This window comes from Lissotriton helveticus, chromosome 7, assembly GCF_964261635.1.
Source record: "Lissotriton helveticus chromosome 7, aLisHel1.1, whole genome shotgun sequence".
Classification (NCBI taxonomy): domain Eukaryota; kingdom Metazoa; phylum Chordata; class Amphibia; order Caudata; family Salamandridae; genus Lissotriton; species Lissotriton helveticus.
In genome coordinates, this window is record NC_136068.1 from 1,263,003,933 (window position 1) to 1,263,030,813 (window position 26,881).

A 26,881-nucleotide genomic window follows, 5' to 3' on the forward strand; every position below is an offset into this window, starting at 1 on the left:
CTCCATTGTGTGCCAGATGCTGGATGGAAGTCTTGTTGAAGTGCTGAATGTTGTCTCACAGCACTTTCCTGCAACTCTTTATGCCCCAGTTCCCTAGTTCACCCCCTCTTCCACTGGCCGGCCCTCACAGCTAGCTCACCACCTCTATTGGCTCTGCCAGAGCCAATAGAGGACACTTATTGTGAAGGCCAGCCAGCATGAAAATGTATTCTTATGCATGTGATGCAACGGTGTGTGGGACGCGATGCAGAAGCCATTTTGAATGTTAGTTGCTACTCTGCATGCTACAATGTGACATGACGCTTGCAAGTTTGAAAACGTTGGGGCTTATTTACAAGCCCCTTGCGCCTCAGTTACGTCACTTTTCCCCGTGTTAAAAGTGACGCATCTGGAGCGTAAGGGGCTTGTAAATAAGCCCCTTTGTTTTCTATATTTTCACACTACATTGTTTTACACAATGTGGCACCCATCTTCAAAATATATGAAAGAGACTTTTAATGTGGCTAGTTGCCTCTTCTGTACGGAACACTTTAAAAGCACCCAGCACTGAGAAGACCAATGTTGGCGACCACAAAGCGCTGACAGTGGGAGGCCGGCTTTGCCAATGCTTGTATTTTTTTGGTTTCAAATCCTGTTTTTTGTTCAAGTTTGATGAGATGAATCACGGTGGGGAGGATTATGGAGCAATTTCAGAAAATATGTATGATATGAAGTGTGGCTCCACAGAACAGGACCCCAGAACGAGAGAAGCGCAAAGGGGAAGTGAATTCAAACGGAGGTGGTGCTGGCATGGTGGATGGGGTAGGAACTAATAACTAAGCAAGGGTGTAGCTGGCACCCATCTGAGTCCTGAGAGAGCTCGAGGCACAAAATGGTTCTGCTTTGAATTGGCAGCTGGCGCTGTGCGACACTGACTAGACACAAACTTTGAGGTTTTACTCAGTGATGGTCGTGGGAATTCCTTCTTATAAGAGGAAGAAGTACAGGATGTTTCAACATCCCGGGCGATACGGGCCTCGGTTTTGTGACGCAGGCCAGCATCTCTACGTCTGTGGGGACTCCACTCTCAGAACCCGCGTGCCCTTATAATAAAGGAGCGCGAGAAGCAAGACAGCAGAGCGGAACTCACACTTGGAAGGTAAGAAAGAGACTTATTTTTTCAAAGGGGTTCAAGTGTGTCATTTACGGGGTTCTAAACAGTAAAAACAAGCAAATGGGAATTATAGATAGAGGCAGCAACAGTAAATGTGACCCAGTTGGTATCATAATACTTTACTTCAACCATTTTTGGCAGCTACTGGAACTGAAGAACATGCAGCTAAGGGCATTCTCCTATCGGCACAGTACTTGACTGTAGCAATGCGATAACTTGCTTGCTTAACTTTTGGAATGATCAATTCTGCTTCATGGTAGCAAAAATCAATGTTTGCATTTTGCTTACGTCTGCATATATGCCAACATGCATGAACAATGAAGAGGGAAACTTTGAAACAAATTAGGAGATTTTTTTTTTATTTCAAAGTATTTTACAGGAATCAAAGAAGTTTTAGGTGGAAGAAAGCTACAATATTATAGGCTTCGTGGTGCAAAACCAAAGTGTTGGCATATGCTATATAAATGCAATTACAATACAATACAATGTGTATTTGTCGGTTTAGACAGAATGATTGATTGTCACTGGCATAAAATACCACTTACCGTTGCACAAAAAAGAGCAAGGCTGCTCACCTCTGCAAATATGCGGTGTGGTAATAAGTACAACAAGGCTAGGCGCTAATCTGCACAGATAGGTGTTTAATTCGCAAACAGACTCGGAAAGTTAATAACGGGTCCTGGCATGAGGGCACTCAGAGCAGAACGACAAGGCAGGGGGCCTTGGGGCCCAGGGGGGAGGGCAGTGAAAGGGGAGGGCAGGAAGGGAATGTGGGGGAAAATACGAACTGGTCCTGACACTGCGAGTGCTTTAACTGGGGCGCCTGCACTTAACCCTGGCAATGACAACAAACGAGTGGGGAGTGTGATATGCTATTTATTGCCATTATTAGGTATCTGTCGGGCTCTATAGATAGTGTATATGAAAATGTGCAATGTGATATGCTTTTAGCACCGTGGTTGAGTGTGAGGAGGAGCCATGATTCACGAGAGAGGGGCAGCCTCCCTCCTCTCGGACCCTCCCTCAACGATGTTAATAAATAGCATATCCCACAAAGTGGACCTGCGTGTATGGTTTCTGCAAGCTGTGTTTTTTCATGTGCAGCCGTTATAAAAAAAAGATAAGTAATCATATACAGAGCATATGGGATTAAATTGTGTAGTGAGACAGAATTACACAAAACCTAAGATTCGTGAATAGGACCCCAGATGTTTCCCTCCGTCAAAGAGTTTTAAAATGGAACCTGTGATACAATAAGCTTTGTTTCCTCATGTTAAGCTGTGCTTTGGCAATAACTTGGAATTTGACCATTGCTCTAGAGTAATAAATGAGTGAAAGTATGTTTATTAGTACACTTTATGAGGCACAACTCTACGTAATAATAATAATACCAGCATTTGTAAAGCGCGCAGCTATCTCCGGAGAGGTGTCCCAGCGCTGGAGGCAGTTGGGAAGATTAAGCGAGCTATTGCCCCGAGTCACATGGTGCTGGGCTTACCTGCCGCCGGTGCCGGGGATCAAACCGTGAACCCCGTGGTCCGGACTCGGGTACCCTGGCCGCTGCGCCACACCACTTACCAAGGTTTTAGTGGGGTATTTGTTTTAGTGGGTGTGTGGGAAGCATGGGGGTGATCACACTGTGAAGAGTGTTTAAGTGAATTGTCATGATAGGATGCTGGGTTGATTTTGTGATCCTAGAGTAACAGTTTTAGGTCCTCATTTAAAAGAGGGCTGCGCTGCCAGAGCTTCACTTTTAATGACGCTCCGTGGCACAGGCCTCTCTCTCCATCATATCTATGAGACAACGCAAAGCCCCCTTGCATGGTTTTGCATGGCATCATAGATATGGAATAAGGCAAGGCAGCGCAAATCCCTGCCTGGCCTTACTCTACATCAAGGAGGCGTTCCATGGGCGCCGCAGTGGGTTTTCCCATGCAACACCCATGGGTTTTGACACATTCACAGATTTACAAGGATAAGTAAACCTGGAAAATGTGTCAAACTATGCACCTCACCAGGGGAGGCGTAACAAGGAGAAATAACTATTTCTCCTCATTTTTTCCTCTTTCTATGTGTGTTGCATTGTGCAGCCCACACAGAAAGAGGAAAACGTCATGGTGCTGGGGTACTTGCGTTGGTGCTTGGCTGCAAATTGTGTGCTGACTGATAGTACAGGAATGCACCGTATCTTGTAAATACGGCGCATTCCTGCCCTTTCGAATTGGCATAGGGCAGTGAAGCAAGAAGCCTTGCAGCGCTGTCCCACGCCAATTTCTTGTAAATGAGGCCCATGGTTTATTGTTTTGATTGGTCTTAATTTGTCAGTCTTTCTATAGTTCTGATTTGCCCAGGTCAGAAGAAAGGATAATTAAACGGAAAAAGAAAGTAAGAAAGAAGGATAAAGAGGTAAAAGAGCCTACCAAAAGACAGAGAAAGGTTAGCAGATGAGACAGAAAGAGAAGGGAAGGGAGAAAAAGAAAGAGAAGGGAGAAAAGGAAAAAGGAAGAGAAAAGTTGAAGAGAGGACTGATAAAGAGAAGGGGTATGAGAGAAAGAAAGAACATTGGAGAAAAAAGACAAAGTAGGGAATGAAAGAAAATGTAGATGTTTGGGGATGTGGAAAACGAATGAAGGAAAAAAAGAGAATGACGAATGAAAAGTGAGAATTTAAAATAAAAGAAAATAAATGAAAGAGAAAAGAGCAAAAAGAATGGGTGGAAGACACACTAGCAGAGGTAAAGGAATACAGGAGTGGGGAAAGTCAAAGAAAGGGAGAAAAGAAACAAAAGGGGGAAGGTAGGAGAAATGGGAGAAGAAATAATTCGGAGAAGAAAGTAAAGAGAGAAGACAAATTTGAGAAGACAGAAAGGTGAGAAAAACAGGAGAAGAAAGAAAAAGAACAAAAGATATGGAAAATGAAAAGTGAGGGGAAAAGGACAACAGATAGGGAAAGAAAGGAAGGAGGAAAGAAAGAGAAGAACAAATGAAAGAAATAGAATAAATGAGAGAAAGAAAGGGAGAGGGAAGTGACATGTAGGACACTAAAAAGAAAGAATACTTTGAAAGAAAGGCTCATATTGTAAAAGGAACAAAGAATATGAATAGGTTGGAGAAAGAAGGAATATGAAGGAATTATGATATTGGGAAGAGAAAGGGAGGACATGAAAACTTAAACAGAAAAAAGAAAAGAAAAATTAGGAATGAACCGAAGAGGTAAGAAACAGTTTAAGAATAAAAAAGTAAAAATGAAAGAAAGTGAAATAGATAAGGAAAGAAACAAGTATGAGAAAGAAAGAGGGAAAGGCATGGAAAAATAAAGAAAGAGAAAAGGCAAAGTAGAGATAGAAAGGCCAAGTGGAACAGGAAGAAAGAGGAGATGTACAATGGAATAAGGGTAGAACGGGAAAGGAATATACAATTTTCAAGAAATATAAAAGTAGAGAGGGCAATAGAAGGGTAGGGATAAAGACAAACAAGTGTGCAAGAAGGAGGATGCAAACTGTGTGAGAAACAGTTTAGTGTGAAAATAGTGAAATAGAGAGAGAAGAGAGATAGAGATTCAGATGAGGGAAGTTGGGAAAAAAAGAAGCAATTAGGTAGAGAGTGACTTACTTACTGCCCGTCTTTCTGACTGGTACCAATGGCAGCAATTAAGTTGTGTCTTGGGCAAGTTTCTGTATTCTGCCACAGCTGTGGTTCAGGGTCTTCATTTCTGTTTCCACAGTTCACCTCCAGATGTTCTTTGGCCTGCTTCTCTTCTGTTTGCCTTCTGGGGTCCAGTGGAGTGCTGTCCTTGTGACGGAGTCTTGTTCTCTTCTGAAGGCTGAAGGTGCGTCCAATAAACCTCCATCTTTTTCTGATAATGAAGGTGTCCATGCTCTCTTGCTTCCATCTGGTGAATATGTCCCAGTTGGAGATGGGTCACAGCCAGAAAATGCACAAGATTCTTCTTAGGCTACTGATATGGAAGGCAGCCAGTTTGGGGACATCGATTTTCATCATCAGCCAGCAGCATTCTGATCCATATAAGAGTGTGCACAGAACACAGCTCTGTTAAACCTCTAGCTTGGCATTGGTGGTGTAATGAGCTGACCTTCATACAACATTCAACATTCTGAAGGCATTCCTGGCCTTGTCCAGTCTGCTCTTGATGTAATTTCCTACCTTTCCATCATGTCTGATAGTACTGCCACGTTAGGTGAACTCTTCACTCAGGACGAGGTCTTCTCCATTTACCTTGATTGGTGAAGAGTTTGGGATGTTGAGTGGCACAACCTCTGATTTATTTGTGTTGAAGTGAGAGTTGGAAATGAGAGGGAAATCCCAAGACTGAGATGACTGTTTCACTGATACAGATTGTGATGGCCATTCTAGGCATTATGGTAGCCTTGGCTTAAGCTGTGCCTGACTGGCACATTGTGGTAATATTATGTATCATCCTGGACATATTTGCCATGATGATGTCAATGGCATAAGATCACCCTCTTTGGCATTTGTGAACAGTCAAGTCATCAAGATTTCCCCTTCTTGCATAATGTTGGCATTCAGGTGATATGGTGGCCAAGACATAAAGTTGTTTTGTTTGGCATAATGTGGGTCTTAAGGGCACTTAAGAGACTCTGACATAAGGCAGCGTGTCTGGGGATACTGTGTGGTGTTTATATACTGGAGGACCGGCTTAATTTTTCTATGCATTATGGTGGCCCTGGCATGAGGTACACCTCACTGGTACATTGTAAGCATAATCCTGGCCACTCCTAGCATAATGATGTCCCTGGCATAAGGTGGCTTTCCTTGTCAATATTGTGTCACCAAAGACAACAGATAGTCACCCATGCCTTCTGATAGGCCTCTTGTCTGATAGGCATCTTGACATAAGCTGGGTATCTCTGAAACTGGCGGGTAATATAAGCATCTCTACATTCTTTTGAGGTAGAATATTTCTATGTCAGACGGTGGTCCACATAAGTACGTGATGAAAATTACCAGATGGTATTTGGGAAGCGTACTTGTAGATTTACTACAAATGGAAATCATGTTTTTCTGTGTAGGGCTGGAACTATTTAGCCAATACCTTAGAAATATGTATGTCTCAGGAAGTGTCAAGTTGATTTTTGAGGAATTAATTATTTTGTATGACTGCCATAACATTACAGATGAATCAGAAAGCTTTTTGTAGCCTCAACAATAGCTCAAATGTCTGAGGATATCAGACCTGTCTGTTTTGAGTGACAGGAGTGGTGTTTACTGACATAGATTACAATGCATCTTTTTATATTTTTAACCTGCCTACTTTCAATTTACTTTTATCGGGACGGGATGGGAACATGCAAGAATATGGAAGGTGGAAATAGTGAGAAATGCCATATACATCTTTAAACCTATACCAATCCTTATGAAATTGCATACCATCATTACTTGAATTTCCTCTACAGCCTACTACTTTTAGGACACGTTGACGTGAAAGTGAAATGGAAAATTCTCTGTATTGCAACCATTATTACTAAGTTTTTAAGAGGGTGGCGAGGGAGACAAACTTCCCTTTAATGACAGACCTCATTTGTCCCTATTTTTGGATAAATATTTTCTGGAGAATCCCAGTGCCAAATGATTGTAGCAAAGTTTGGGCACAATTGCTTTGGGCCATTAATGGATTCACAATTGCACATATCTTTCCAGCCATGTCTAGACAAGAGGTCACTGCAAGTAAGGTTCAGATCAAACTGTAATAAACAAACCGTCCCCTCCCTTCTCTCTGCCCCTGGACGTGCCGTGGCTTAGTGGGTCTTTTATTGTCAACTTAGGAAATGGTACATACTAATGATGGAGGATAGCGACCTATGCCGATACACATTGTCTAAGATTTTAGACTCCCCTCCAGCGTCTCATGCAAGGGAATCTGCGTGTCGTTAGAGTGAAGTTCCTCACAGCAGGTGGATGCGTCACATACGTTCCCAGGGGGTATGTGGGGTCTCCTCAAAGGAGGGGGAATCTGGGTGTTTCAACTCTGTCACCAACGCTTCCCATGCCATCTTTAGAGCCTGGTTGAGGGTATTCTGAGTGACACAAGATCCATCAGCATAGCACTGTGGCCTTTTTCCCTGCCCAGTGCTCTGTAGTGTGCATGCCCCCTAGCAAAACCAGACCGAAAACCAATAGCAGCCCTTGTAGAATGTTCAAGCCAGTCCCACACTTCAAGTGGCTTCTACTAGAATGAGGTCTTGTAGCCATTATGGGGTTATGGCTGGCCAAACCATTTCAAAAGTCATCTACCCTGTTGGCAAATGGTTAAATGCTGGAGTGGTCATATGACCAGTCCGGCACTGCCCTCTAATTTGAAAATGGTACCCGTTCGGAATATTTTGACTACCAACCTCTGTTATATTCCGCATAGATACCATAATATGGGCCCCGGTAACTTCATTTCCCTTCACCTATATTCTTTCCTCAATTACACTTGTCACGGTTTACAGGGACTGACCTTTTACCTAGATACAACACTGCATTCAGAACACGGTGATCTCTTACATTATGCATGAGGATTCTTGGAAGCACAGCAGGATGACCATCTCCTGTGTAATATCTATGTATAAAGTTAATGCCCAACGTCATCGTTAAGCCGACACAGTAATAAAGCGAGGTAGGACGACTGGGGAGACGTATGGGTATATATACATCACATCTTGCTAAGATAAGGCAGAGGAGACCGAGACTTCCCGGTCGACACACTGACCACAGACGCTGAGGTTCCTGCATGCAGATACTCCAGCTCGCAGTGGAATAACATCCCTCGCGGGGTGTCCAGCTCGAGACCTGAACACGGTCCCATAGTCTCTCACCCCAGGTAATGGGGTTGACTAAATCCTAGAGGGATTCTTGGCTTAACACACACATGCTAGGTACATTTAGGTACATCTAGTTAGGGAGGCATCGTAGGAGTACGCATCTTTTTATCATGTGTTTTATATACTTGTATGTATTCATGATTATTGTAAGATGGTAGAGTTATACCATCCCTTTACCTTTTTAGTACTGCTAATCATTTATATCTTATACTGTCTAACGGTTGTTGCAGCTCCTCTGTTCTACACCAGAATAACAACTGTTCAATAAATACTTTTTGAAAACGCACAGCCTGTTATCCTGTGTATATCGCTGAGACAGACTAAGTAAGCACGAGTGACTGAGCGAAAAATAGTATATTCTTTCGGCTGTCCTGAGGGATCAGGGTTGTCATGTTCAATGGTTGCCAGGAACTATTCTCTCCTTGGTAAGAGGAGATTCTTGTGGCACTGTGAGCTAGTTGGTGCAAGAGGCCAACATACCCGGTTGGGGTGTTTAGAGTCAGTCTGCCACCAATCATACAATGTATGCTGTCCATACAATGTATGCTGATCCTGTATAATTATTATAGGAACTATACAACAGCTCATCCATGAGCTTTGGGCTCATTCATTCCCAATCCCTGTTAGACAAGTAGCACTTAATGCTGCACAAAGACAGTTGAATGTTTGGCTTTGGTGGTTACGCTCTGCATTAAATAATCAATATTAAGCTCAGCATTTTCTTTTTTAGTGGACTGTTGGATTGCACATGTCCCTTGGCAAATTTATTATTGCTAATGACTCAGGATAAGGGTGCGAAATGAAATGCTAAATATCAGTTTGCTTGCCAGTTTCTGTACTTCTCTATGTAAAGACTAGCTTTGTGCTTTTTAATCATTTGATATTAGCCCACAGGTATTGTGCTTTGTCCTTAATTAATAGCCCACTCCTCTGATAAAGTGTTGTAATTCTTCTTAGGTCATGCCCATGCATAGACAGTCAACATTTTTCCTCCTACTGTCCAATGATAAACACATCCTTTCACTGAGACTCGGTATTAGCAACAGAGACCGGGTACTCTAAAAAACTGGATCATTAATTGGGTTGGTAACTACCCACTTCAAGTAATAATTATAAGTCTTGTCAGAATGAACCCTCAAAGTGCAAAAGTATTTATGAACTGCCAAAACAGTTATAAAGTTGAAATACAAAACAATAAAAATCCCAAACTGAATTAGAAAAATAGAGTACATTTTAATGCGAAAAATGACACCAAAATGACAAAACTCCAATAAGGGGAACTGGAGAAATTAATTTTTAACGTTTTAAGTAGAAATAGCAACAAAAAGCACAAACTGTTAATGTTAGTCAATGCTCGCGGTAGACTGAGACCTAGGTGCAATATGAGGATTATTGCAATGAATATAATAAATAAATAATAAATAATTAATGTAATCAACTAGAGAGAAAGGGTCAGAAGGACACTCTTGTACCCCTCGATATCAACATTAGAAAACAACATAAGAGTGACCACATCAGTAAAAGCAGAAATAAGTCATGGATTAGTGACAATGCATACCACCAAGACAAGTACAGAAACCAAATAGGGGTAGGTTACGTGAACATGCAAGGTGAAAAGAAAAGAACCCTCAGGCACCCACAAATGTTGGTAGCCATTGTCTTCATTGGGTTCTTTTTTTGAAGGAAAAGTATCAAATAGTGTGATATAGAATAGTGAGTTTAAAAAGAGTATGGACTACACCTCGATCAAAACTTTATTACGAAGGTAGTTCTAACTCTGTTAAAACAAGTGAAGAAAAGCGGACTTATATGTGGTTTGGTTAATTTGAACCGTCAAGTCCTAAAAAGAAGGTCAACATGTTTCTGCTGGTGAGCCAATAGTCAGCTCCGCATTCGTCAGGACCAAAAGAATTACGTCCTCACTCCATGGTTGGCACACACTAAGGTGCCAATACCATATGGAGTGGGCAGATATACAACCTTGACTGTGCCACTTGCACGAATGTTGTCTACTACAGCCTCTCCGAAACATGAGAGACAGGAAAATACTCCTCAGACAGGGCGCGCCCCTTGGGCTAGTGGCAGGGGGAAACCTTCACGTCCAGGCCCTTCGCTCCTGGACGACCGCCCGCCTTCAGACCTATACTGGCCACGTCCACTGCCCGGATCTTTATTGCGATGAAGCACGGGTCAGATACAGCAGCCAGGTTTGTCTTGGTCAAAGATTTTGCCTTCTGCCTTAGTCCTGTAAGTCCCAATCCAGCTCAGGTCTACTATTCTAAACCCCATCCCCAGGACCTTACAGGAAGCATATATAGACTCACAGAGTGTGAGGTAGGGGCCAACAGAAGGGCCAAGTCGAGGTCCAGTTTCCTCTGGTCAGCTGGGTCATTCCAGGAAAAGGCCTCTGGCCGCTTTTTGTCTCATTATATCCCATTAGGAGGGCAGCCAAATGAACCTTGAAGTCCACTTCTTTGCCCTGGGTACAAGAGGAAGGGGTCCAGTCCTTCAGGGCTCCTGTCAGGTCACAGACAACAGGTACCCTCCTCTTCTGATTGTCAGCATATTCAGCAAGTGTTCTAAAGTGGGTGTCCGGGTGCCACATGTATGCCTGACACCAGTTAGTAGGTGGGAATGACTTCTGGGCAAGCCCTATCAAATGGGGTAAACATTTTCAGGGCCAGCCTTACCCATTGTGTTGTTTTTTTTAGCTAGCAAAAGTCATCAGTCATATTGAACTTGGGCTCTGATGGCTGGGTGTGTGGGGAGTGTACTATAGTTATCCGAGTGTCCTCCCAAAGCTAAAAGTACAATCCTATTTGAGGCAGCCACTGTACCCCCAAAAACCAAACCCAGTGGCAGACGTCTGGCAGGTCAAAAGCAGAGTCCTTCAGCACCCAAACAGTGAACCCACAAGAATTTTCTTGGCATTCTGTTCTCTCCCCTTCCAAGTGTGCCTCAAGAGTTATATGTGAACACAGCAGACATTTCAAGCAGGATTTTAGAATCAAGCTGGATTTGACACTAGTGGTAAATTTCCAACAGTTAAAGTAGTTAGTCACTGTAAGGAAATGTTAACATTACGTTTCTACATGCCCTATTTTTTAAATACCGGTGCACTGCATTGTGAGTGACTTTTTAACATTTAAAAGGATAGTTTTGACCTATCAAAAGGGTTTGTTTTGACAAGTCGGATTGCAGTTTCTACAATGCTGCAGTTAGGCTGCAATGGTAGACCTGTAGCCACATTTGTAGTGCTACTGTAGTGGATGGCACAATAAGTGTTGCAGTCCACTAGTGACATTTAACTTACAGGCCCTGGCTACACTTTGTACCATATACTATGGACTCATAAGCAAGTTAAATATGTTTAAAGGGGAGCACAGGGATTTTACTATTGATTAGCAGCGTTCTAAAGCCAGCAAAATTATAGGAACCAGCAAAAGGCAAAAAATACAGGCTGATCGTTCAGAAAAGGCGTATTTCCTACAACTCCCCTATAGAAACAGCCTGAGTACCAGAAGTTGTGAGTGCCAGTCTCTCCCATTAAGGAACCCGTGCTCCCAGTGAGTGCAACTTGATTTCAGTAAATGAGGCTTCCAGTGACAGGAGTACGGATTAAGGAGATTTTTACTCTGTCACATCACTAACAGTAATTAGGTGAACCATGAGCAGATAGTGTTTCTGACAAAAACTATTAAAGATCATTTGTTACGAAGGTATCAAGTCTAGATGCAATACAGCATGAGTTCTCTGTCACAAAGGGTTGATCAAGTGTTATTTTCAGTGACTTGGGTACTATCTTCAGCAGATAAGAAACCGTCATCAAAATAGTGTAATCTAATTTATTAGCTGATTCCACTCCATTACAAAGTGAGAGAAGTGAATTAGGTCTACACTGAGTACAAAGACTTATTAGTCTCCCACAATTCATGTACAGATCTCCTTGCAAAGTCAATTCAAAAGGATTCTAGAGAAGATATTAAAATTCACATCAAGCAATAAAATTGAACAAAAGGAGCCACAATCCATATTGTCTTTTTCCTTCTTCCACAAAAATCAACGAAACAAAGATCCTCTCGGACTGCCAATGGTGTCTTTCAACTTGTGCTATAGGGATCTTCCAATTCTGTACTGATGCACAGCAGGCCCTTCTGAGCAGGCCCTTCTTACTCACTGTGGAAGTAGAGCTGGCATTTCCGGTCTGTACTGAAGCAGAGCAGGTCCTTCTAACTTTCCTTGAATGCCCAGGGGGACACGTTTGTGGTAAAGTAGTCATTTTCTAGTGCTGCTTCGAAGCAGAGCAGCCCCCTGTGTCTTGGTAGTGTGACAGAGCAGGCCAATTGGGCACCCTTTTGAGGTAGAGTGGCCCCTTTGGTTCTGTATTGCAGTAGACTGTTACGAAGAGACACTCTGGTAAGTTTAGATAGTTTTATTTTCTATCAATGAACAGCCCCCAATTCCAGCTGCTGTCTTGTCAGTTCTCCAGGAAGTAACAGATCTTCTACCAAAGCATATTCCCACTCAGATTCTTGGATAGCAGATTCATTGACCCAACAAACATTAACAGTATCAGAGTCTGCTGCATCTCCACAACACTCAATAGGCAATCTTGATAAACACACTCGTCACCAGTGTTACAAAGAGACACTCTGGTAAGTTTAGATAGTTTTATTTTCTATCAATGAACAGCCACCAACTCCAGCTGCTGTATTGTTAGTTCTCCAGGTACAGCTATCTCACACAAGACTATACCATGGAGATAGAACAGACAAATACATGCAGCCTCTTTGAATCATTACAACATAGAGCTGACCCATTTGACCATAAACTGAGATACAGTAGGCTCCTCCGGCTCGGTATTGTGGTTTATCATAGGACAGCAGGTTGCTCTGGCTTGGTATTGTGGCATAGATGGTCCATTTGGCTCCTTATTAAGGTAGAGTGGATTCTCTTGGATCTGTTGTGCTGCAGAAAGGGACCTTCTGCCTTTAATTGTGGTAGGGTGGGCACATTTGGCTATAAAACAGGTCCTTTCGTACCTATTGTTCAGTAGAGTGGTCATTGTGGTACGTTCTGGAAGTAATAGCTGCTCCTTTAGGTATGTGAGGCCTTATTAAAGGCCCTAATGGATCAGCGTAGCTTCCCTAGGTATGGCTGGAGCCAGAAAAGCAACTGAAGCTCTTTAGCAAGAAAGAGAAGGCTTGGTTGAGTGTGAAAACCAGATTACATACCTGTGTTAGTGATAGTCGCCGCGTTGCATTGGCTGTGATCTGTAGAATGTTGCTCTGATAGTAATCTAAATCTATTACCAATCTTTTTCAGATGAAAAATTACTCCAGGAAACACTGCAACATTTTAAGGAGGCGAAACATCCAACAGTGAGTATATACTTACTGCTACCTTATTAACACATACCCCTACAGCATAGTGCCCTGACTAACATATCATGCACTTTACTGCGTCAAATAAAACACACCCTGTAACCTACTGCACCATGTAACATACAATGGGGAAGTAGTACTCTAAGAAACAAACACCTTACAGTATCAAACCTGAGTAGGACACTGTAGGAAGTACTGCCAGAGTAACACACAGTGGGTACAGTACTGCCTGCCTAACATTTAGCATAATTCAAAGTACTTTCAAAGTAGTGCACATTAGGATGAATACAGCTCAAGTGCCAAAAAGTTTGCAATGCAATGGCAAGAGTAGTACAACTGCTGCAAAGTGCTGTGTAATCGCGAGAGTAGTACAAATGCTACAAAGGACTGTGCAATGGCAAGAGCTGTACAAATACTACAAAGAACACACCATTCAAACTACTAACATGAGTAAAGTGCTTAACTCAAAAAACTGCCTGAGCCATTGTTCAAAACATCAAAACATCAAAACACTGCTCAAAAATATGTTAGATTACCTACTATTTGCAAAGAACACAAATTCCACTAGTGTGGCATCATAGTGCTCAAACTACCAAGAGCAGTCACTGGCAGGTTTGTGTGTGTGAATGTGGCATGACTGATGTGGGAAGACCTGGGTGTGACGCGGGAAGTCCTGACAGTTGGTCTGGCCCTGTCACGGCGAGTGCGCTGCTGGTGTTATGCATGTCAATGTTTTAGTATGTGAGAAGGGATAGAGTGCTCTTCATGCAGTTCTATGGACCTGATCGATCAATCGTCATACGGTGGGTGTGCTATCCAGTTGTTCTGACAAGATCTTGGCATCCGGCATCAAAGTACACGAGATCTGCCTGGAAAGCACACAGAACCCTCAGTACAGACACATATAAAAAAACACAGGTCAAAACACATCAGGGCACGTAGCTCAACATACCATTCATGTAATATCCTAATAGTGCAACGTGCTGTCAGGAAACACACCATTTAAAATACTGCCCCAGTAACAAAAACGGTTTCAGGATCCAATATGCCCCATTGAAAGTACTGTTCCATGAATTGCTCAAGAAACATTTTGGAACACTGAGGGTCAGGTTTAACACTTATTCATGCAGCGCAGTGTGCAGCGGCCACAAATGCTGTGCTGAGTGAAAAGGAGAGAGGAGAAGAGCACCATATTGTCAGAAATATGGCACTCTCCTCCCCTTTCCCTAGCACTGGTGCTGAAATCAGCTGCTGTGCTCCTCAGAGACACCTGTGCGCCATAGTGCGAGGGTGTCACTGTGAGTCAAGCATAAGATAGCCTTCTGGTACAAAATACCATGCTTAGACACCTATTCCCTCTTTGTGTGTGTGTGTGCTGTAAAGTGCGGCACACATGCAAAGTCAGAAAAGTAAGGAGAAATGAAAGCTTCTCGTTCCTTGCAACTACTTCAAAAGGGCGCAGTTTTCTGATGCTAAACCCTGTATACTTTATTCAGTAAACAGGGTTTAGAGTCAGAAACTTGGGTGGTTGCATCGGAACGCCTATGCACCACCCATGGTATGCCCCTTGGCACTAAGTAATGCAAAGCAGCACTATGTGTTACTTCTCGTTACTTTCACATTATTTCCAGCACTAAACAAGTTTAGTGCTGGAAAGTAAATCGGAAAAAAATATTTTGTGGCAATTCACTTTACTTTTGTGATGCAAACACGGCATAAAATCTTAGTAACTCTCACCCTGAAAGAGCAATATACACAGTGTTCATTTACATACATATGGCACACAATTAAAAGTACTGCCAGAGTAACACACAGTTCAAAGTACTAGAAAAACAATTCACTCTTCCAATGCACTGTTCAAGTAACATACACATGTCTTGAGGTACTGTGATGTGCACACACTGATAATGGCAAAGTAACACAAACTATTTAAAATACTGCACATAGGTACTTTGCAAAGTACTTTACATACTGTACAAAGTAGTTCAGTAATTGAAATAGCAATCTCAATTTATATATAATACATTATTTAACTATTAAAATAGAAATCATTGAACCATTTTATATTAATCAATCCCAGCAAAACAATATTAGAATCTAGCAGAGAAATGTAAGTATATGCAGAACTTAAAGATGTATGAATTTTGATTTATAGCTCCAGACACATAAAACATGACTGTAGGGTCCACTATTACCCTTTCCATTTTAGCCTCGCCGACCCGCTGCATTCCGTGAGGTACATTATAATAATGAACTTTCATTTCTGAACACAAGTGCCACCTTTACATAGGGGACTGATGCAACATTTATTTTCTCATCTACTACTTGGTACCCCTTATTTATAGCTGAATGAAAAATGCCTTTGCTCTCTTCACTTGAATTATACGATTCCATGATGGCTGCTGTATTTTGAGTATAATTATGTAATTACCACTCCTGCCACATAATCCTCTATCTGCTGCATAATTTGCAGATTTCAACAAAAAAATTTGATTTTAGCTCGAATGGATAAAAAGTCAGTAAAATATACACCATATCTGGTGCATCACAGTTGCAGACCCTTTGCAATGGTTAACTGATCACCTATAGTTGCTCATTGCTGTATTCAGGTGTTAATCAATGTACACAAAACAATGATGGATGGATAGATTGGACCCAGTCATATGCAAATCAGTCCAGCCTAAACTGCCAAGCCAGGTCCTCCCTGGAAATGAAACAAATATCCTGGGACCGGTTTCGGGGTATCACCCATAATCAGCCAGGCTAGCTGGAATCCAGTGGCACAGTGAGCACGGGACCCATGTCTGGGCATACCCGTCTCACTTAGGGCAACTTTAGCAACACAAAAGGGTGATGTACCCTACCCACTTAGGGCGCCTATAGCAACACAAAGGGATGATGGACAGAATGCTGAACATTGTCATACATTCACCCCCAGTGAAGAGATCTGGGTTAAATCCATAGTTTGTTGGCTCATCATTCCACCCCGATTTGGACCCAGCCATACGCACATCAGTCTTGACCCTGTTCCCCCCTGGAACGGTCCAGGCCGAACTGCCAGGACAGGTCCTCCCTGGACCTAAAATTTGCATTCCAGGACCGGTTTTGGGGTAACACCAAGATCAGCCATATCCAAATCCATACTCCCTTTACTACATAACTCTACCTCACCTGTCTCCCTTTGCACATCACTTCTCTACTTCCACTGCACCCCCTTTATCATTCTACCATCTACTTCTACTTTCTTTTGATCTGGTTTCTCTCTTTACTTTACGACTCCTCTCTCTTTCACTCTGTCTCTGTACTTCACCTCTCTCAGCCCTCTCTTTACCTTATCACCCTCTAACTCACCACATTCTCTCATTCCACTCTCTACTGCACGTCTCTTTTATTACCTCATCTCTCTCTTACTAACTAACCTCTCAATTTACCTCGCCTTTTGTCACTTCACCCTCCACACCCCTTTCTAACCGTGTCTCCTCTAACTCATCTCTAATTACCTGATGCCTTTGTTACCTTTCTATTTCTACCTCTTTTCTCTATTATTGCTTCGTTTTTCTCTCTCATCTCTTTGAACTTCTTATTATGCAACTCATCCTCTTTACCTCTACCTTTTTGCCCCTCTTCTATATCTTCCCTTTCTCTAACTCACCTCTATCTCTCTCTTACTTCAGTTCTCTCTATAACTCATCTCTCTCTACCCTTCAGCCCCTCTACCTTTCGCTCTGCCTCACCATTCTCTCTCCCTGATCTGTTTTTCTTCCACAGCAGGGCTTGGTTCCTAACCTGTGGTCCAGGGGCCCAAGGGCTTCTGCTATGCATACAGAGCGAGTCCGTGACTACTTAGAACATTAAATAATATTCACAGACTCATAAAGTGCATTTAAATGAAAAGCAAAATTGAAAATTTGAAGTGTTAAAATGTCCTGTAACTGTGAAGGAATTTGAAATTGGAGGCTAAACATTAAGTTGGCATATCTCATTCTTTCTCTTTCCACCTCCTTTTTCTCTCTTTACCCCATGCCGCTCTCTGCCTCCTTTATCTTTGTGCCTCATCTCTATCTTTACCTCCCATACCCCCATCCTTTACCTACCTCACCACATTGCTCTTTTCCTCCAGCTTACTCAGAAGAGCTGGAAATGACTACCTAGTCAGGGAAGTGTACACCTAGGAAGAGGAGAGGAAAAGCAAGGGAATAGAAGAGATGTAAGGAAGAAGAATCAGATTTGGCTCGATGGAAAAGGGTGAACATCGTCTGATTTTTCACTCTTGCAGCAACAAGGTCAATTGTGATGTGGTCTTTATTCATGATTCCAAGTATCCGTCAATAGAACCTACATTCCAAGCGCTTTGTGCCTTGTTCTTATTATGCACTAATCCACTAAACATTCACAAAGTCACCCTTCTCAGACACTTCCTAAAGTGGGAGGAAAAGCTGGTTAGACATTGGATTGCATGCAAACTATTGCTTCGGCAAGCCCAAAAAACAAATGGCTTTATCAACGCGTGTTCAAATGTCTTTTTGGCGCAGTTTGGGTGATCGATGGGGCAGCTTGAAGGTTTAGCTCTTTGTGCACGACCCGGTTTCCGAAATAACGTTTAAGGTGTAATGCAATATTACTTGGCATCACGAGGGCTTGGACTAGCTGAAAAATAATGTTGTACTGAACAGGACCCCCAAAATAAGTCTTGCCCGGGGCCCCAATCATTTTTACGATGGCACGGGTTGAAGCTTAGGGACACACATACAAGACAGGAAAACTGTCATAAGGGACAATTCCATACGTTTTTATAAGACCCATGCACAGGTTACTGGGTCAACTAGTAAACGGAATAAAGAAGTAAGGGACGAAAGTATAGAGGGGTAAGTGACCAAAGAAAACACAGAAGAAGCGTCATCGGTCCTCCCGTCTGGAAATTGTACTTTAAATTCAACGACCTTTTACTGATCTTGCCACTAGGGGGCAGACGTTCCTAAGAGTTATGAATAGAATACTCCGGAAATATAAAGGGAGCATAAACACATTGTCCAGGTGCGAGTGGAGGATGGGGCATTTACCCTATGGATGACAACCCGTCCAAGTATTCTCAGATAACCTGTTGAGGGAAACTAAGCTGCAGCATGCGCATTATGAAAGAACCGTGCTCTCTCACAAGTCGACCATCTCATGTGAGAACCATTTGTGAGGGGCGCGCGAGAAAATATACTATGTCAGTCTTAAAAGTGGAAGAATGTCCGACACGGCCTTGGTATATATTTTTTTACTTTGTAACTTCCCTTTTCACGTGGACATTCATACTTTGTCACTAAGTGGCTTCGGACAGCTCTTTTTTTTTTTTTTTTTTTTTTTTAATAAACATCATATTAGGCATTTCAACAAAGTAAAACATACAATAACAAAGGAATAGGGCAGACGGGAAGCAAAATGCCTTACAGTAAGTTCCAGTTATCACGTTTCAGTCTGACAGATGGAAGAAGTACTCCTCCCGTTCAAGTGTTATGAAGCAACGTATGGTGTGGCCCGTCAGAGGAATAGTGTACTTTAATATTCCAAATTCAGATGAGGTGGTCAGTTATCAGTTTTTTTTTTAGTTTGGATGTGAGCATCTGGTGACCATAAAAGTCTTGATTTATCATGGGCGAAATTTTGGTAAAGAATAATGTTGTCTGCGTTCTTAAGGAAGCGAACCCATGCCCCCCAGGTGTGGGTTAGATATAGGTTTGAAATCTTTCCAATCACAAAGGATCGTTTTTAACACCCAGTGTGAGTAACAACTCAAATAGAAGTAGTGCAGTTGTGTTGAGTGGAGTGGGGTTGGGGAGAGCCCAGGCGCCTACCGCGATTAACACTGGGTCCAGCGATACCCCGCAGTGGAAGATGTCTTTGATAGGTTTGTTGATGTCTTCCCCATATGACTTGAGCAGGGGGCAATAAAAGATCATGTTCTCAAGGTCGCCCACTTCTGATGAGCAGTTCCCACATTTATATTAGTTAGAGCTTAGCTGGAGTCCAAAATGTTCCATGTCGTAACCCGTCTTTGCCTTGGAGTCTGATTTGAGATGTCTTACTCTTGGTGGCATGTTTCCAAATCAGCCACCAAATGTTATCAGTTAGGTGGGAAAAGCCTTCCCTATGGCAAGAGTCTGACCACCTCTTTTGATATTGATGAATGAGGTCAGTGCTTTATTCCTGGAAAATCCTGTAGATGTTTGAGGCTTGATGAGTTTGGGTGGGTAGAGAGGCAGATTTTGTGAAGATACTTGGGGGTTGAGAGTTTCGGAAGGGTTGCAATTGATCGCTACTTTGAGTTGTAGGAAGTTCCAAAATTCTTTATTGGGAATGCCTGAAGATACTTGAAGCAGGGAGAACGGGATGGGTTTGTCTTTTTTTTTTTGTTTTTTAATAACACATTTTATTGTTTTTTCGTGATACCAGCTGGGCAGACGCCCTACATACATACACTGGCACCAACATAATCCGGATGTATACAGTTGGTATATATTATTAACTGCAGTAGACACATAAAACGGCAGTTCCCAAACCCATACATTGGGACCATATTTTCCTGTTTTTCCGGAGGTAGCCTCGCGCCTGGAACACTGCCAGCTCAGCGCCCATACACCGGTCTAGGTCTGTTCTCCATTTCCCCACCGTCGGGGAGGGGGGGGGGGGGACACACATTTCCATAACTGAGTGATGTCTCATTTAGCGATTGTGAAGGTCAGGAAGAGCTAGTGCTGTTTATACCGGCTCCCCACTATCCCGTCAGTGCTATTTAATAGGAACAGTTTTGGGTCGTATGGGAGATCCCAAGCTAATACCCTGCCCAAACATGCAGAGACATTACCCCAGAAGGGCTGTATAACTGTGCAGCTCCACACTGCGTGTATAAAGGTTCCCTGGGCCCTCTCACAGTGTAGACATTGGGGAGACTGAAGAACCCCCATCTTATAGAGACGGAGTCTTGAATAGTATACCCGGTGTACATATTTGAATTGGATGAGTCGATATCGGGAGGACACCGCTGCTCCCCAGGGGCTAGCTATGGGCTCGGCCCAGTCATTGTGCGTTAGGTCTGGTATGTCGTCCTGCCACGCCCTTCTAGTTTTATGCAGTATTGTTTTTAATTGTGTTGTTAAAGTCTAGTAGACCTGTCTGATTTTATGTGCATCCAGGTCCTCCATGAGGAGATGACCTTCAAGAGGATGAAACTGTAGCAAGTTATCCAGAGTGAGGATGGTGGGGGTCAGGGCATGGCGCAATTGAAGGTATTTATAAAACTGTGACTTGCGCAGCTGGAATTCCGCCTGCAGCTGCTGGAGGGGTTGTCTTTTTTTATCAAATCCTTTATGTATAGAATATTGCACTCAATTTTTATTAGTGTGTTGGGCCAGATAGAAACACATGAGGAATGTTTCGTTCAAATTGAGCAGAGCTTGTGTAGGTGTTTTACAGCAAGAATTGTGTCTCTAAGAATGTTTAATGAATGTTGTGTTTTAAAGTGGTCCATTGAGACCATCGAGAGTGCCGCAAATGGTCAAAAGAGGTATTTCTTATATTCTGACCACAGGGGAGGCGGGAGTAGGGGCGTTGGACTGAATTAATGTGTTGAGTGTTCAAGTAGGAAAGCCATTTGCATTCTACTGATGTTGGGTAGACCCATTCCTCCTTTCTCTTTACTAAGTAATAGGACTGTGGATGCCATTCTGGGTTGTTTATTACGCCAGATGAATTGAGTAGTATACGCGTTTAGAGTTTTGAAGAAAGAATCTGCTAATTGGATGGGGAGCATACTGATGATAAACTTCACTTGTGGGGTAGTTAGCATTTTGGTGCATTCTAGTCTGCCTCACCACATCATGTGTTTGGGGGACCAAGTTTCAATCAGGTCCTGGATCCTTTGCAGTAAGATGTTTTCAGTACGTGTGCAGGAATCTGAGAGAGGTTTACCTAGATGTAAGCCTAAGTATTTCAAGTGGAGCTTTTGCCATTTGAGATCTGTGTTTTTGATAATTGTGGGCGTGCAGAAGGTGTTGAGCATGAACAATTCTGTTTTCTCTTTGTTGAGTGTGTAGTTAAAGGTATGGAAGTAGGCATTGATTAGATTGAGGATTTTGGCCATAGCCATTTCTGCTTCCTCAGAAAAGATGAGGACGCTGCCCGTCTAGGCTGCTACATTATGAGTTGTGGAGCCAAATGGGATGTCTGTGATGATGGGGTTGTGACGAATTTCCAAGAGGAGATGTTCTGTGGCCAGGAGGAATAGCAGTGGTGAAAGAGGGCACCCTTGCCTAGTTCCCTGTGAGAGACAACATTTTTCAGAGAGGGAGCAATTGGCCCTGACTTTGGCTGAGGGGTTGTCATATAATACGAACACCATTTGTTCAACGGAGGGTTGAAGGTTACATTTTGGAATAACTGCTCTTAAGAAAGGCCAGGAGACATCATCGAAAGCCTTTTCAGCATCCATGGCCATCGCCGAGGATATATTTCAAACATGTGCAAATAATCTTATGTTGTCACCGGCCAATCTCCCTTTTACGAAGCCCGTTTGAGAGGGGTGGATTAGAGATGAGAGGACTTTTTCCAAACTTGTGGCAAGGATTTTTTCCTATATTTTACAATCTACGTTGAGTAGAGAGATTGGTCTGTAGTTTTTGGTGTCTGACTTGTCTTTACTATTTTTGTGGTCGCTACTTTGAATTTGTGGACAGCTTCTTTGATTTATTTTGTAAGAATTTCAAAATGTGCCGTGAAATGAGAGTAAAGCCATTGTGATCATGGAGGGGAGCTGCAAGACCATGCACTGTTAGTAGCAGTAGAGCAACCCTTGACTAGGTGTATGTAGCTCAGTCTCACACTCAACTTTAATGAAATGTGTGCAGGTCATCTGGCTTCAAGGTACAGTGTCATTTTCATAGGCCAGTATTAAGACACTTGCCTCGTATACAAAACCCAAGCGTTGATGTGCCTCAAGTTATTGGAACGTGTACTGTTTTGGAAAGCAAACGTGGGGTATGATTACATTATTTCTGCTGGCGACAAAAAAATGGACAACTCTTTGTCAAGTACTTCAAGAATTCCTCTTAAAAATTGCTTTTTGATCCTAGTGCTTTTGTAAAAAAAATCTTTAAAAAAATCATAAAAGGTACCTTTGCGTCTTCTGTGTTTCAATTTTTGGGGAAAAAAAGCCCCTGAAAATCTCCTTGGAAGAGTAGGGCTTGCTTGTTTTGTTTCATACTATTCAAGGCAGTGGTTTACGTCCCACAACCCTTTAATTTCAGTAGCGCCATCACTTAATTTATGGGAGGGCTGCTGCTTGTTTCCGCCTGAGCTCAACCAGACTTCTGTTATACGTTTCCTGCCTGTGTTCTCTCTGACGAAACCTGCTTTGTTGCACTTCAGGGAGTTTATAGGTATTTTCTTAGGCACTATATGCACACCATGCACCCCGGCACCTTTAAAGCATCAGGAGCAGAGCCAGAGGTGTAGACTCAGGCCCATGAGTGACCCAGTGCGGATACCTTGTTTATTAGCACCGATAAATACCGATACCTTGATGGCTGGTATTTACCGGTTTTCAGCATCCATATGAAGAATAGCATCTGGATTTTCGTACACTCCTCCACAAAATCCTCGAAGTTTTCGGCATTTAGTACTTCTTAAACTTTGCTGGGTTTGAGCTGGAAAAATTTAACCTGGGGAGTCGCCCCAGGGGCGTAACTCAAGCGCCTTCAGGGCAGGAGAGAGTCCCCAATCTTTCAGGCCACCCAACACTTCAAGCAGCCCCCATTCGATCGTAGGCTGATGGACAGCAGTGAGATGCGGGAGACCAAGCGACCCCTCTTCATTATTTCCAAGGGGTCGCCATTATTTTGCGGCATGCCACGAGTTGTACAATCGGAGCAGGTAACTAGATTGTCGTAAAATCAGGCACACTTAGATCTGTGACACCCCCAGAAATAGGAGTATGCACCGAGGTGGCAATTTATTAGGTCACTCATAATAAGGGCCCTAGTAGAGTGTAAGAGGCTGCAGCAGGCAGACTGATGGGGACTATAGATGGATGCCCCTGGCTTCACCTGACCTTAAATATCGGTGTGGCCACGCCTCTCTAAAGAGTGCAATAATAGTGCCTGAGCAACGGTGGAGGTGGTGACTGCAGACAGAGCTGCAGATGACAGGAACATGGGCAGAATATGTTGGCCTACTGGTTACAAACACACAAGCACACACGCGTCAGGTTATAAAGTGTAAATATGTCATGACAAAGACTGAGCTTGAGACTGCAGATAGTGGGCAGATGGCAGGAACATCGCTAGATTTGGTGGACACATAACACACACACGTTTGTCTATAAGGTATAACTACAGTATTGTAGCAAAGACAGACGTGGAGACTAAGTAGAGTCTATGAGGGATGTATGACATTACAACGCATGCTTTTACCACGCATGCCTTTACATCGCAGTTTTTACAACGCATGCTGTTACAACGCATAGCGCTAAGGGGTGCTGGATAGTGAATAGTTTAATTTACTATTCCAGCTCCAGTCCCCGTGGATAGTAGGGAAGGTGTTGGATAGTAAATTAAATCTATTCCCTATCCTAGAGCGCCCCCCAGCGCAATGCGTTGTAATGACATGCGTTGTAATAGTTGCGTCGTAAAGGCACTGCGTGGTAAAAGTTACGTTGTAAAGGATGTTCCCCGTCTATGAGTATAGCAGAGACGTAAATGTGAAAACTAGGTCGGCATTTTGACTCTTATTTTTGTCTCATGTATATTTAGCGTTATGCATGTATATATATCATCAACACACAAGCACAAAGGCAGATTTAACACACTGTATCCCCTGAGAGCTGTAAAGCACCAGGAGCAAAGCCAGAGGTGGAAACTAAATAGAGCCCCTAAGGTTCCAAGAGACAGAAAGATGGCCAGATGAGAGGCGTCCAGAGGTCCTCATGCCCCATGACTCACCATGCAATACGTTTCATGCAATAGTGTGTTCAGAGTTAGAGCAGAAAGCTAACAAACTATGGAGATGGGTATATGTACAAACAGAAAATCCTACTACACCTAAACCCAAAATGAAAGCAGTAAGAGTGTAACTTGATATAAGGGCATCGCAGTGCTGCTTACCCAAGTACATCCATGCATACACTCGGGCACCCTCTCTTCATTATTGGTAACCTGCCCAATTGTTTCCTTTGGCTTCTTGTGGGCCTCCTAAAAAACATTTCTAGTGATGCTTTGACAGGTGGCCAGCCCATGAAGTACACTGTGTGCTACCCGTGACCCTGTGTCAAAGACATGCGAAGAATCCCTCCATGTAACAATGACACTGTGAAAAGTCCACCATGCATCGCTCAGGCTTTGAGAGCTCTCAAGTTTCCCAGTCCATGCGGTAGTAGCTCATCCAGTCCATTTCTTCTGTGTAGTCTGGGTTTTGCAGTCCTGTTCATCCCAGAGGCGCAACGAAACTTGAGGGGACCCCACCTGCACAGTACATAGAGGGGACCACCACGCTCCAGAACAAGTCAGGAGCTCTCAGCTGCCACCCTTGCACAGTGCCAGAGGGGTCCCCCTAGAGAGCGGATCCCCCCGCACCGCAGGGGCTGCTCGGGCTATTGTTCCGCCACTGGGTTATCCCTACAAGTTCTAGAATGCAAAGAAACCATCTGATCTTGATGACCTACACACTTGTGGGAAACTTGAGTGCTCTGGAATTTGCCAAGTGATGCATGAGTAACATACAAGTACGAGTGCATTGAGGCAGCAGGCCCCTGTAAAGCACCACATACACACGGTCATCACATTTAATAAACAAAAAACCGAAACATTCCACAAACTTATAAGTGGGACTATAATTTTGTATTGATTCAACTGAGGGGCACAGAAGGACTTGTTTGACAGCACTGACCAACAGAAGGAAGACAGTCAAGATGGCACTAGAAGGAATTAAGTGCAACCCTTACACAATGTATGAGCTGTTTTAACTAAATTGCTTTCTGATAAGGTCTAATAATTAATTCTGCACCAAAAAACATGAAAACCTGCCTCCCTATGTAATGAGTTTGCCCACCAGGCAAGTTGTTAAAACTTGCCAAGAAATTTGGTGAAAGAACAGGACTGTCCTACTGAACCTAAGACACCAGGTCATGCTCACTTTGACTGCCCTTACTGGTATTAAGAGACTAAATTGGCACATTCCACAAAGCTATGAGACAGACTAAATGTTAGACAACCAAAATCGGAGTTATGGAGCTTACGCCATTTCGTTAAGACTACCTAGCTAGAGGAAGACATTACTGACATCTCAAGCTGCATATGAGTAGCTCATTTAGCTTTTTTGCATTTTGGAACGCGAGTTTTGCCTCTATAAAGTTAAAAGCAGAGCTGAAAATGCTAAAAGGAAATTATAAAATAAAGACTTGATAAGAGTACATATGTGCCTGCAAGATAGAAAGAGGAGAGATGTACAAGGATCCATAAATGAATATTTGCCTTTGCTAGAATATAGAAGCAAAAAAAAATATACAGAGCCTCTTTTTGAAACATGATGTTAAAGTTTTGCCAACTCAACATCAAAAGAAAATAGTGAAAACAGTGTTTTCATTAAATATCCCTCGCTTCTCTAGCACGAGTGGAGGGTCAGCTGAGGGTCTTCTCAGATGGTAATTAGCTCCTCTTTACATCCTGCTGTGCTACTTCAATGAGACATTTCATAACTGCAGGGGAGTCTTTAAAAACTGTACAATACCATTATAAGGAACAGACACTATGCAAAAGAGTCCCGTCATTTAACAAAGATACTTTGCAAAGTGCTGCTTTGAGTGGTAACAGAAGTGCGGGTCTTAGAACAATAGCAATGTGTTTATTTCCGCTACTACATTATGTGAATGCCAGGGTATTGCTGCTTGCACCTTTCACCCTTGATGAGAGTAGGGAGTAGCTGGGGAGGTGATGGGCCTAGGAGTTTGACAGGGAGATGTAGGAGTGGGGAGAAGACTAGTTCTTGGGGGAACCAAGGGTATGCACCTCAGTAAGTAACTAACTCTTGTGTCTTTGTTTCCATCTCTTCCATTAGCCAATGGGCCTACGAACTGTATGCCGAGAAAAGGGCTCTGCGTTCTACTTCCATGGGTAGAACCCCATGACCCTGAGCAGAGTTCTGATACCTCTCATGCTGGAGCGGACTATGCCAACAACTGCCTGCCGCCCCCAACGCGACTGCTAAGACCCCACGGCAACCGGAAGCCAAAGAGGGGCCTGTTGCGTCCACCAAACTGGAAGAGCATGGGGCGGGGACCTGTGGGTGGAAGAGACGGTATCTGGACAGCAATCAGGGCGTGGAGCTGTGGAGGATGAGGGATGAAGCCACAACCACCAGCCCCCCTTACAGCACCTCATGGTTGGGAGGCTCCCGCCAGTTGACTCCTGTAAAATGCAATCCCAGTGATTGGATAGTTGGCCTCCTCTGCAATGTTTATTATCACAA

At 43.1% G+C, this 26,881-nt stretch overlaps 1 long non-coding RNA gene across 1 annotated transcript; it reads left to right on the plus strand.

Annotated features, from left to right (window-relative positions):
- Positions 1-1,099: 1,099 nt before the first annotated feature.
- LOC144767324 (uncharacterized) lies at positions 1,100-26,881 on the plus strand. Its single transcript, XR_013598150.1, has 4 exons — positions 1,100-1,138; positions 4,877-4,981; positions 13,323-13,378; positions 26,471-26,881. It is a non-coding gene; the product is annotated as an uncharacterized LOC144767324 (long non-coding RNA).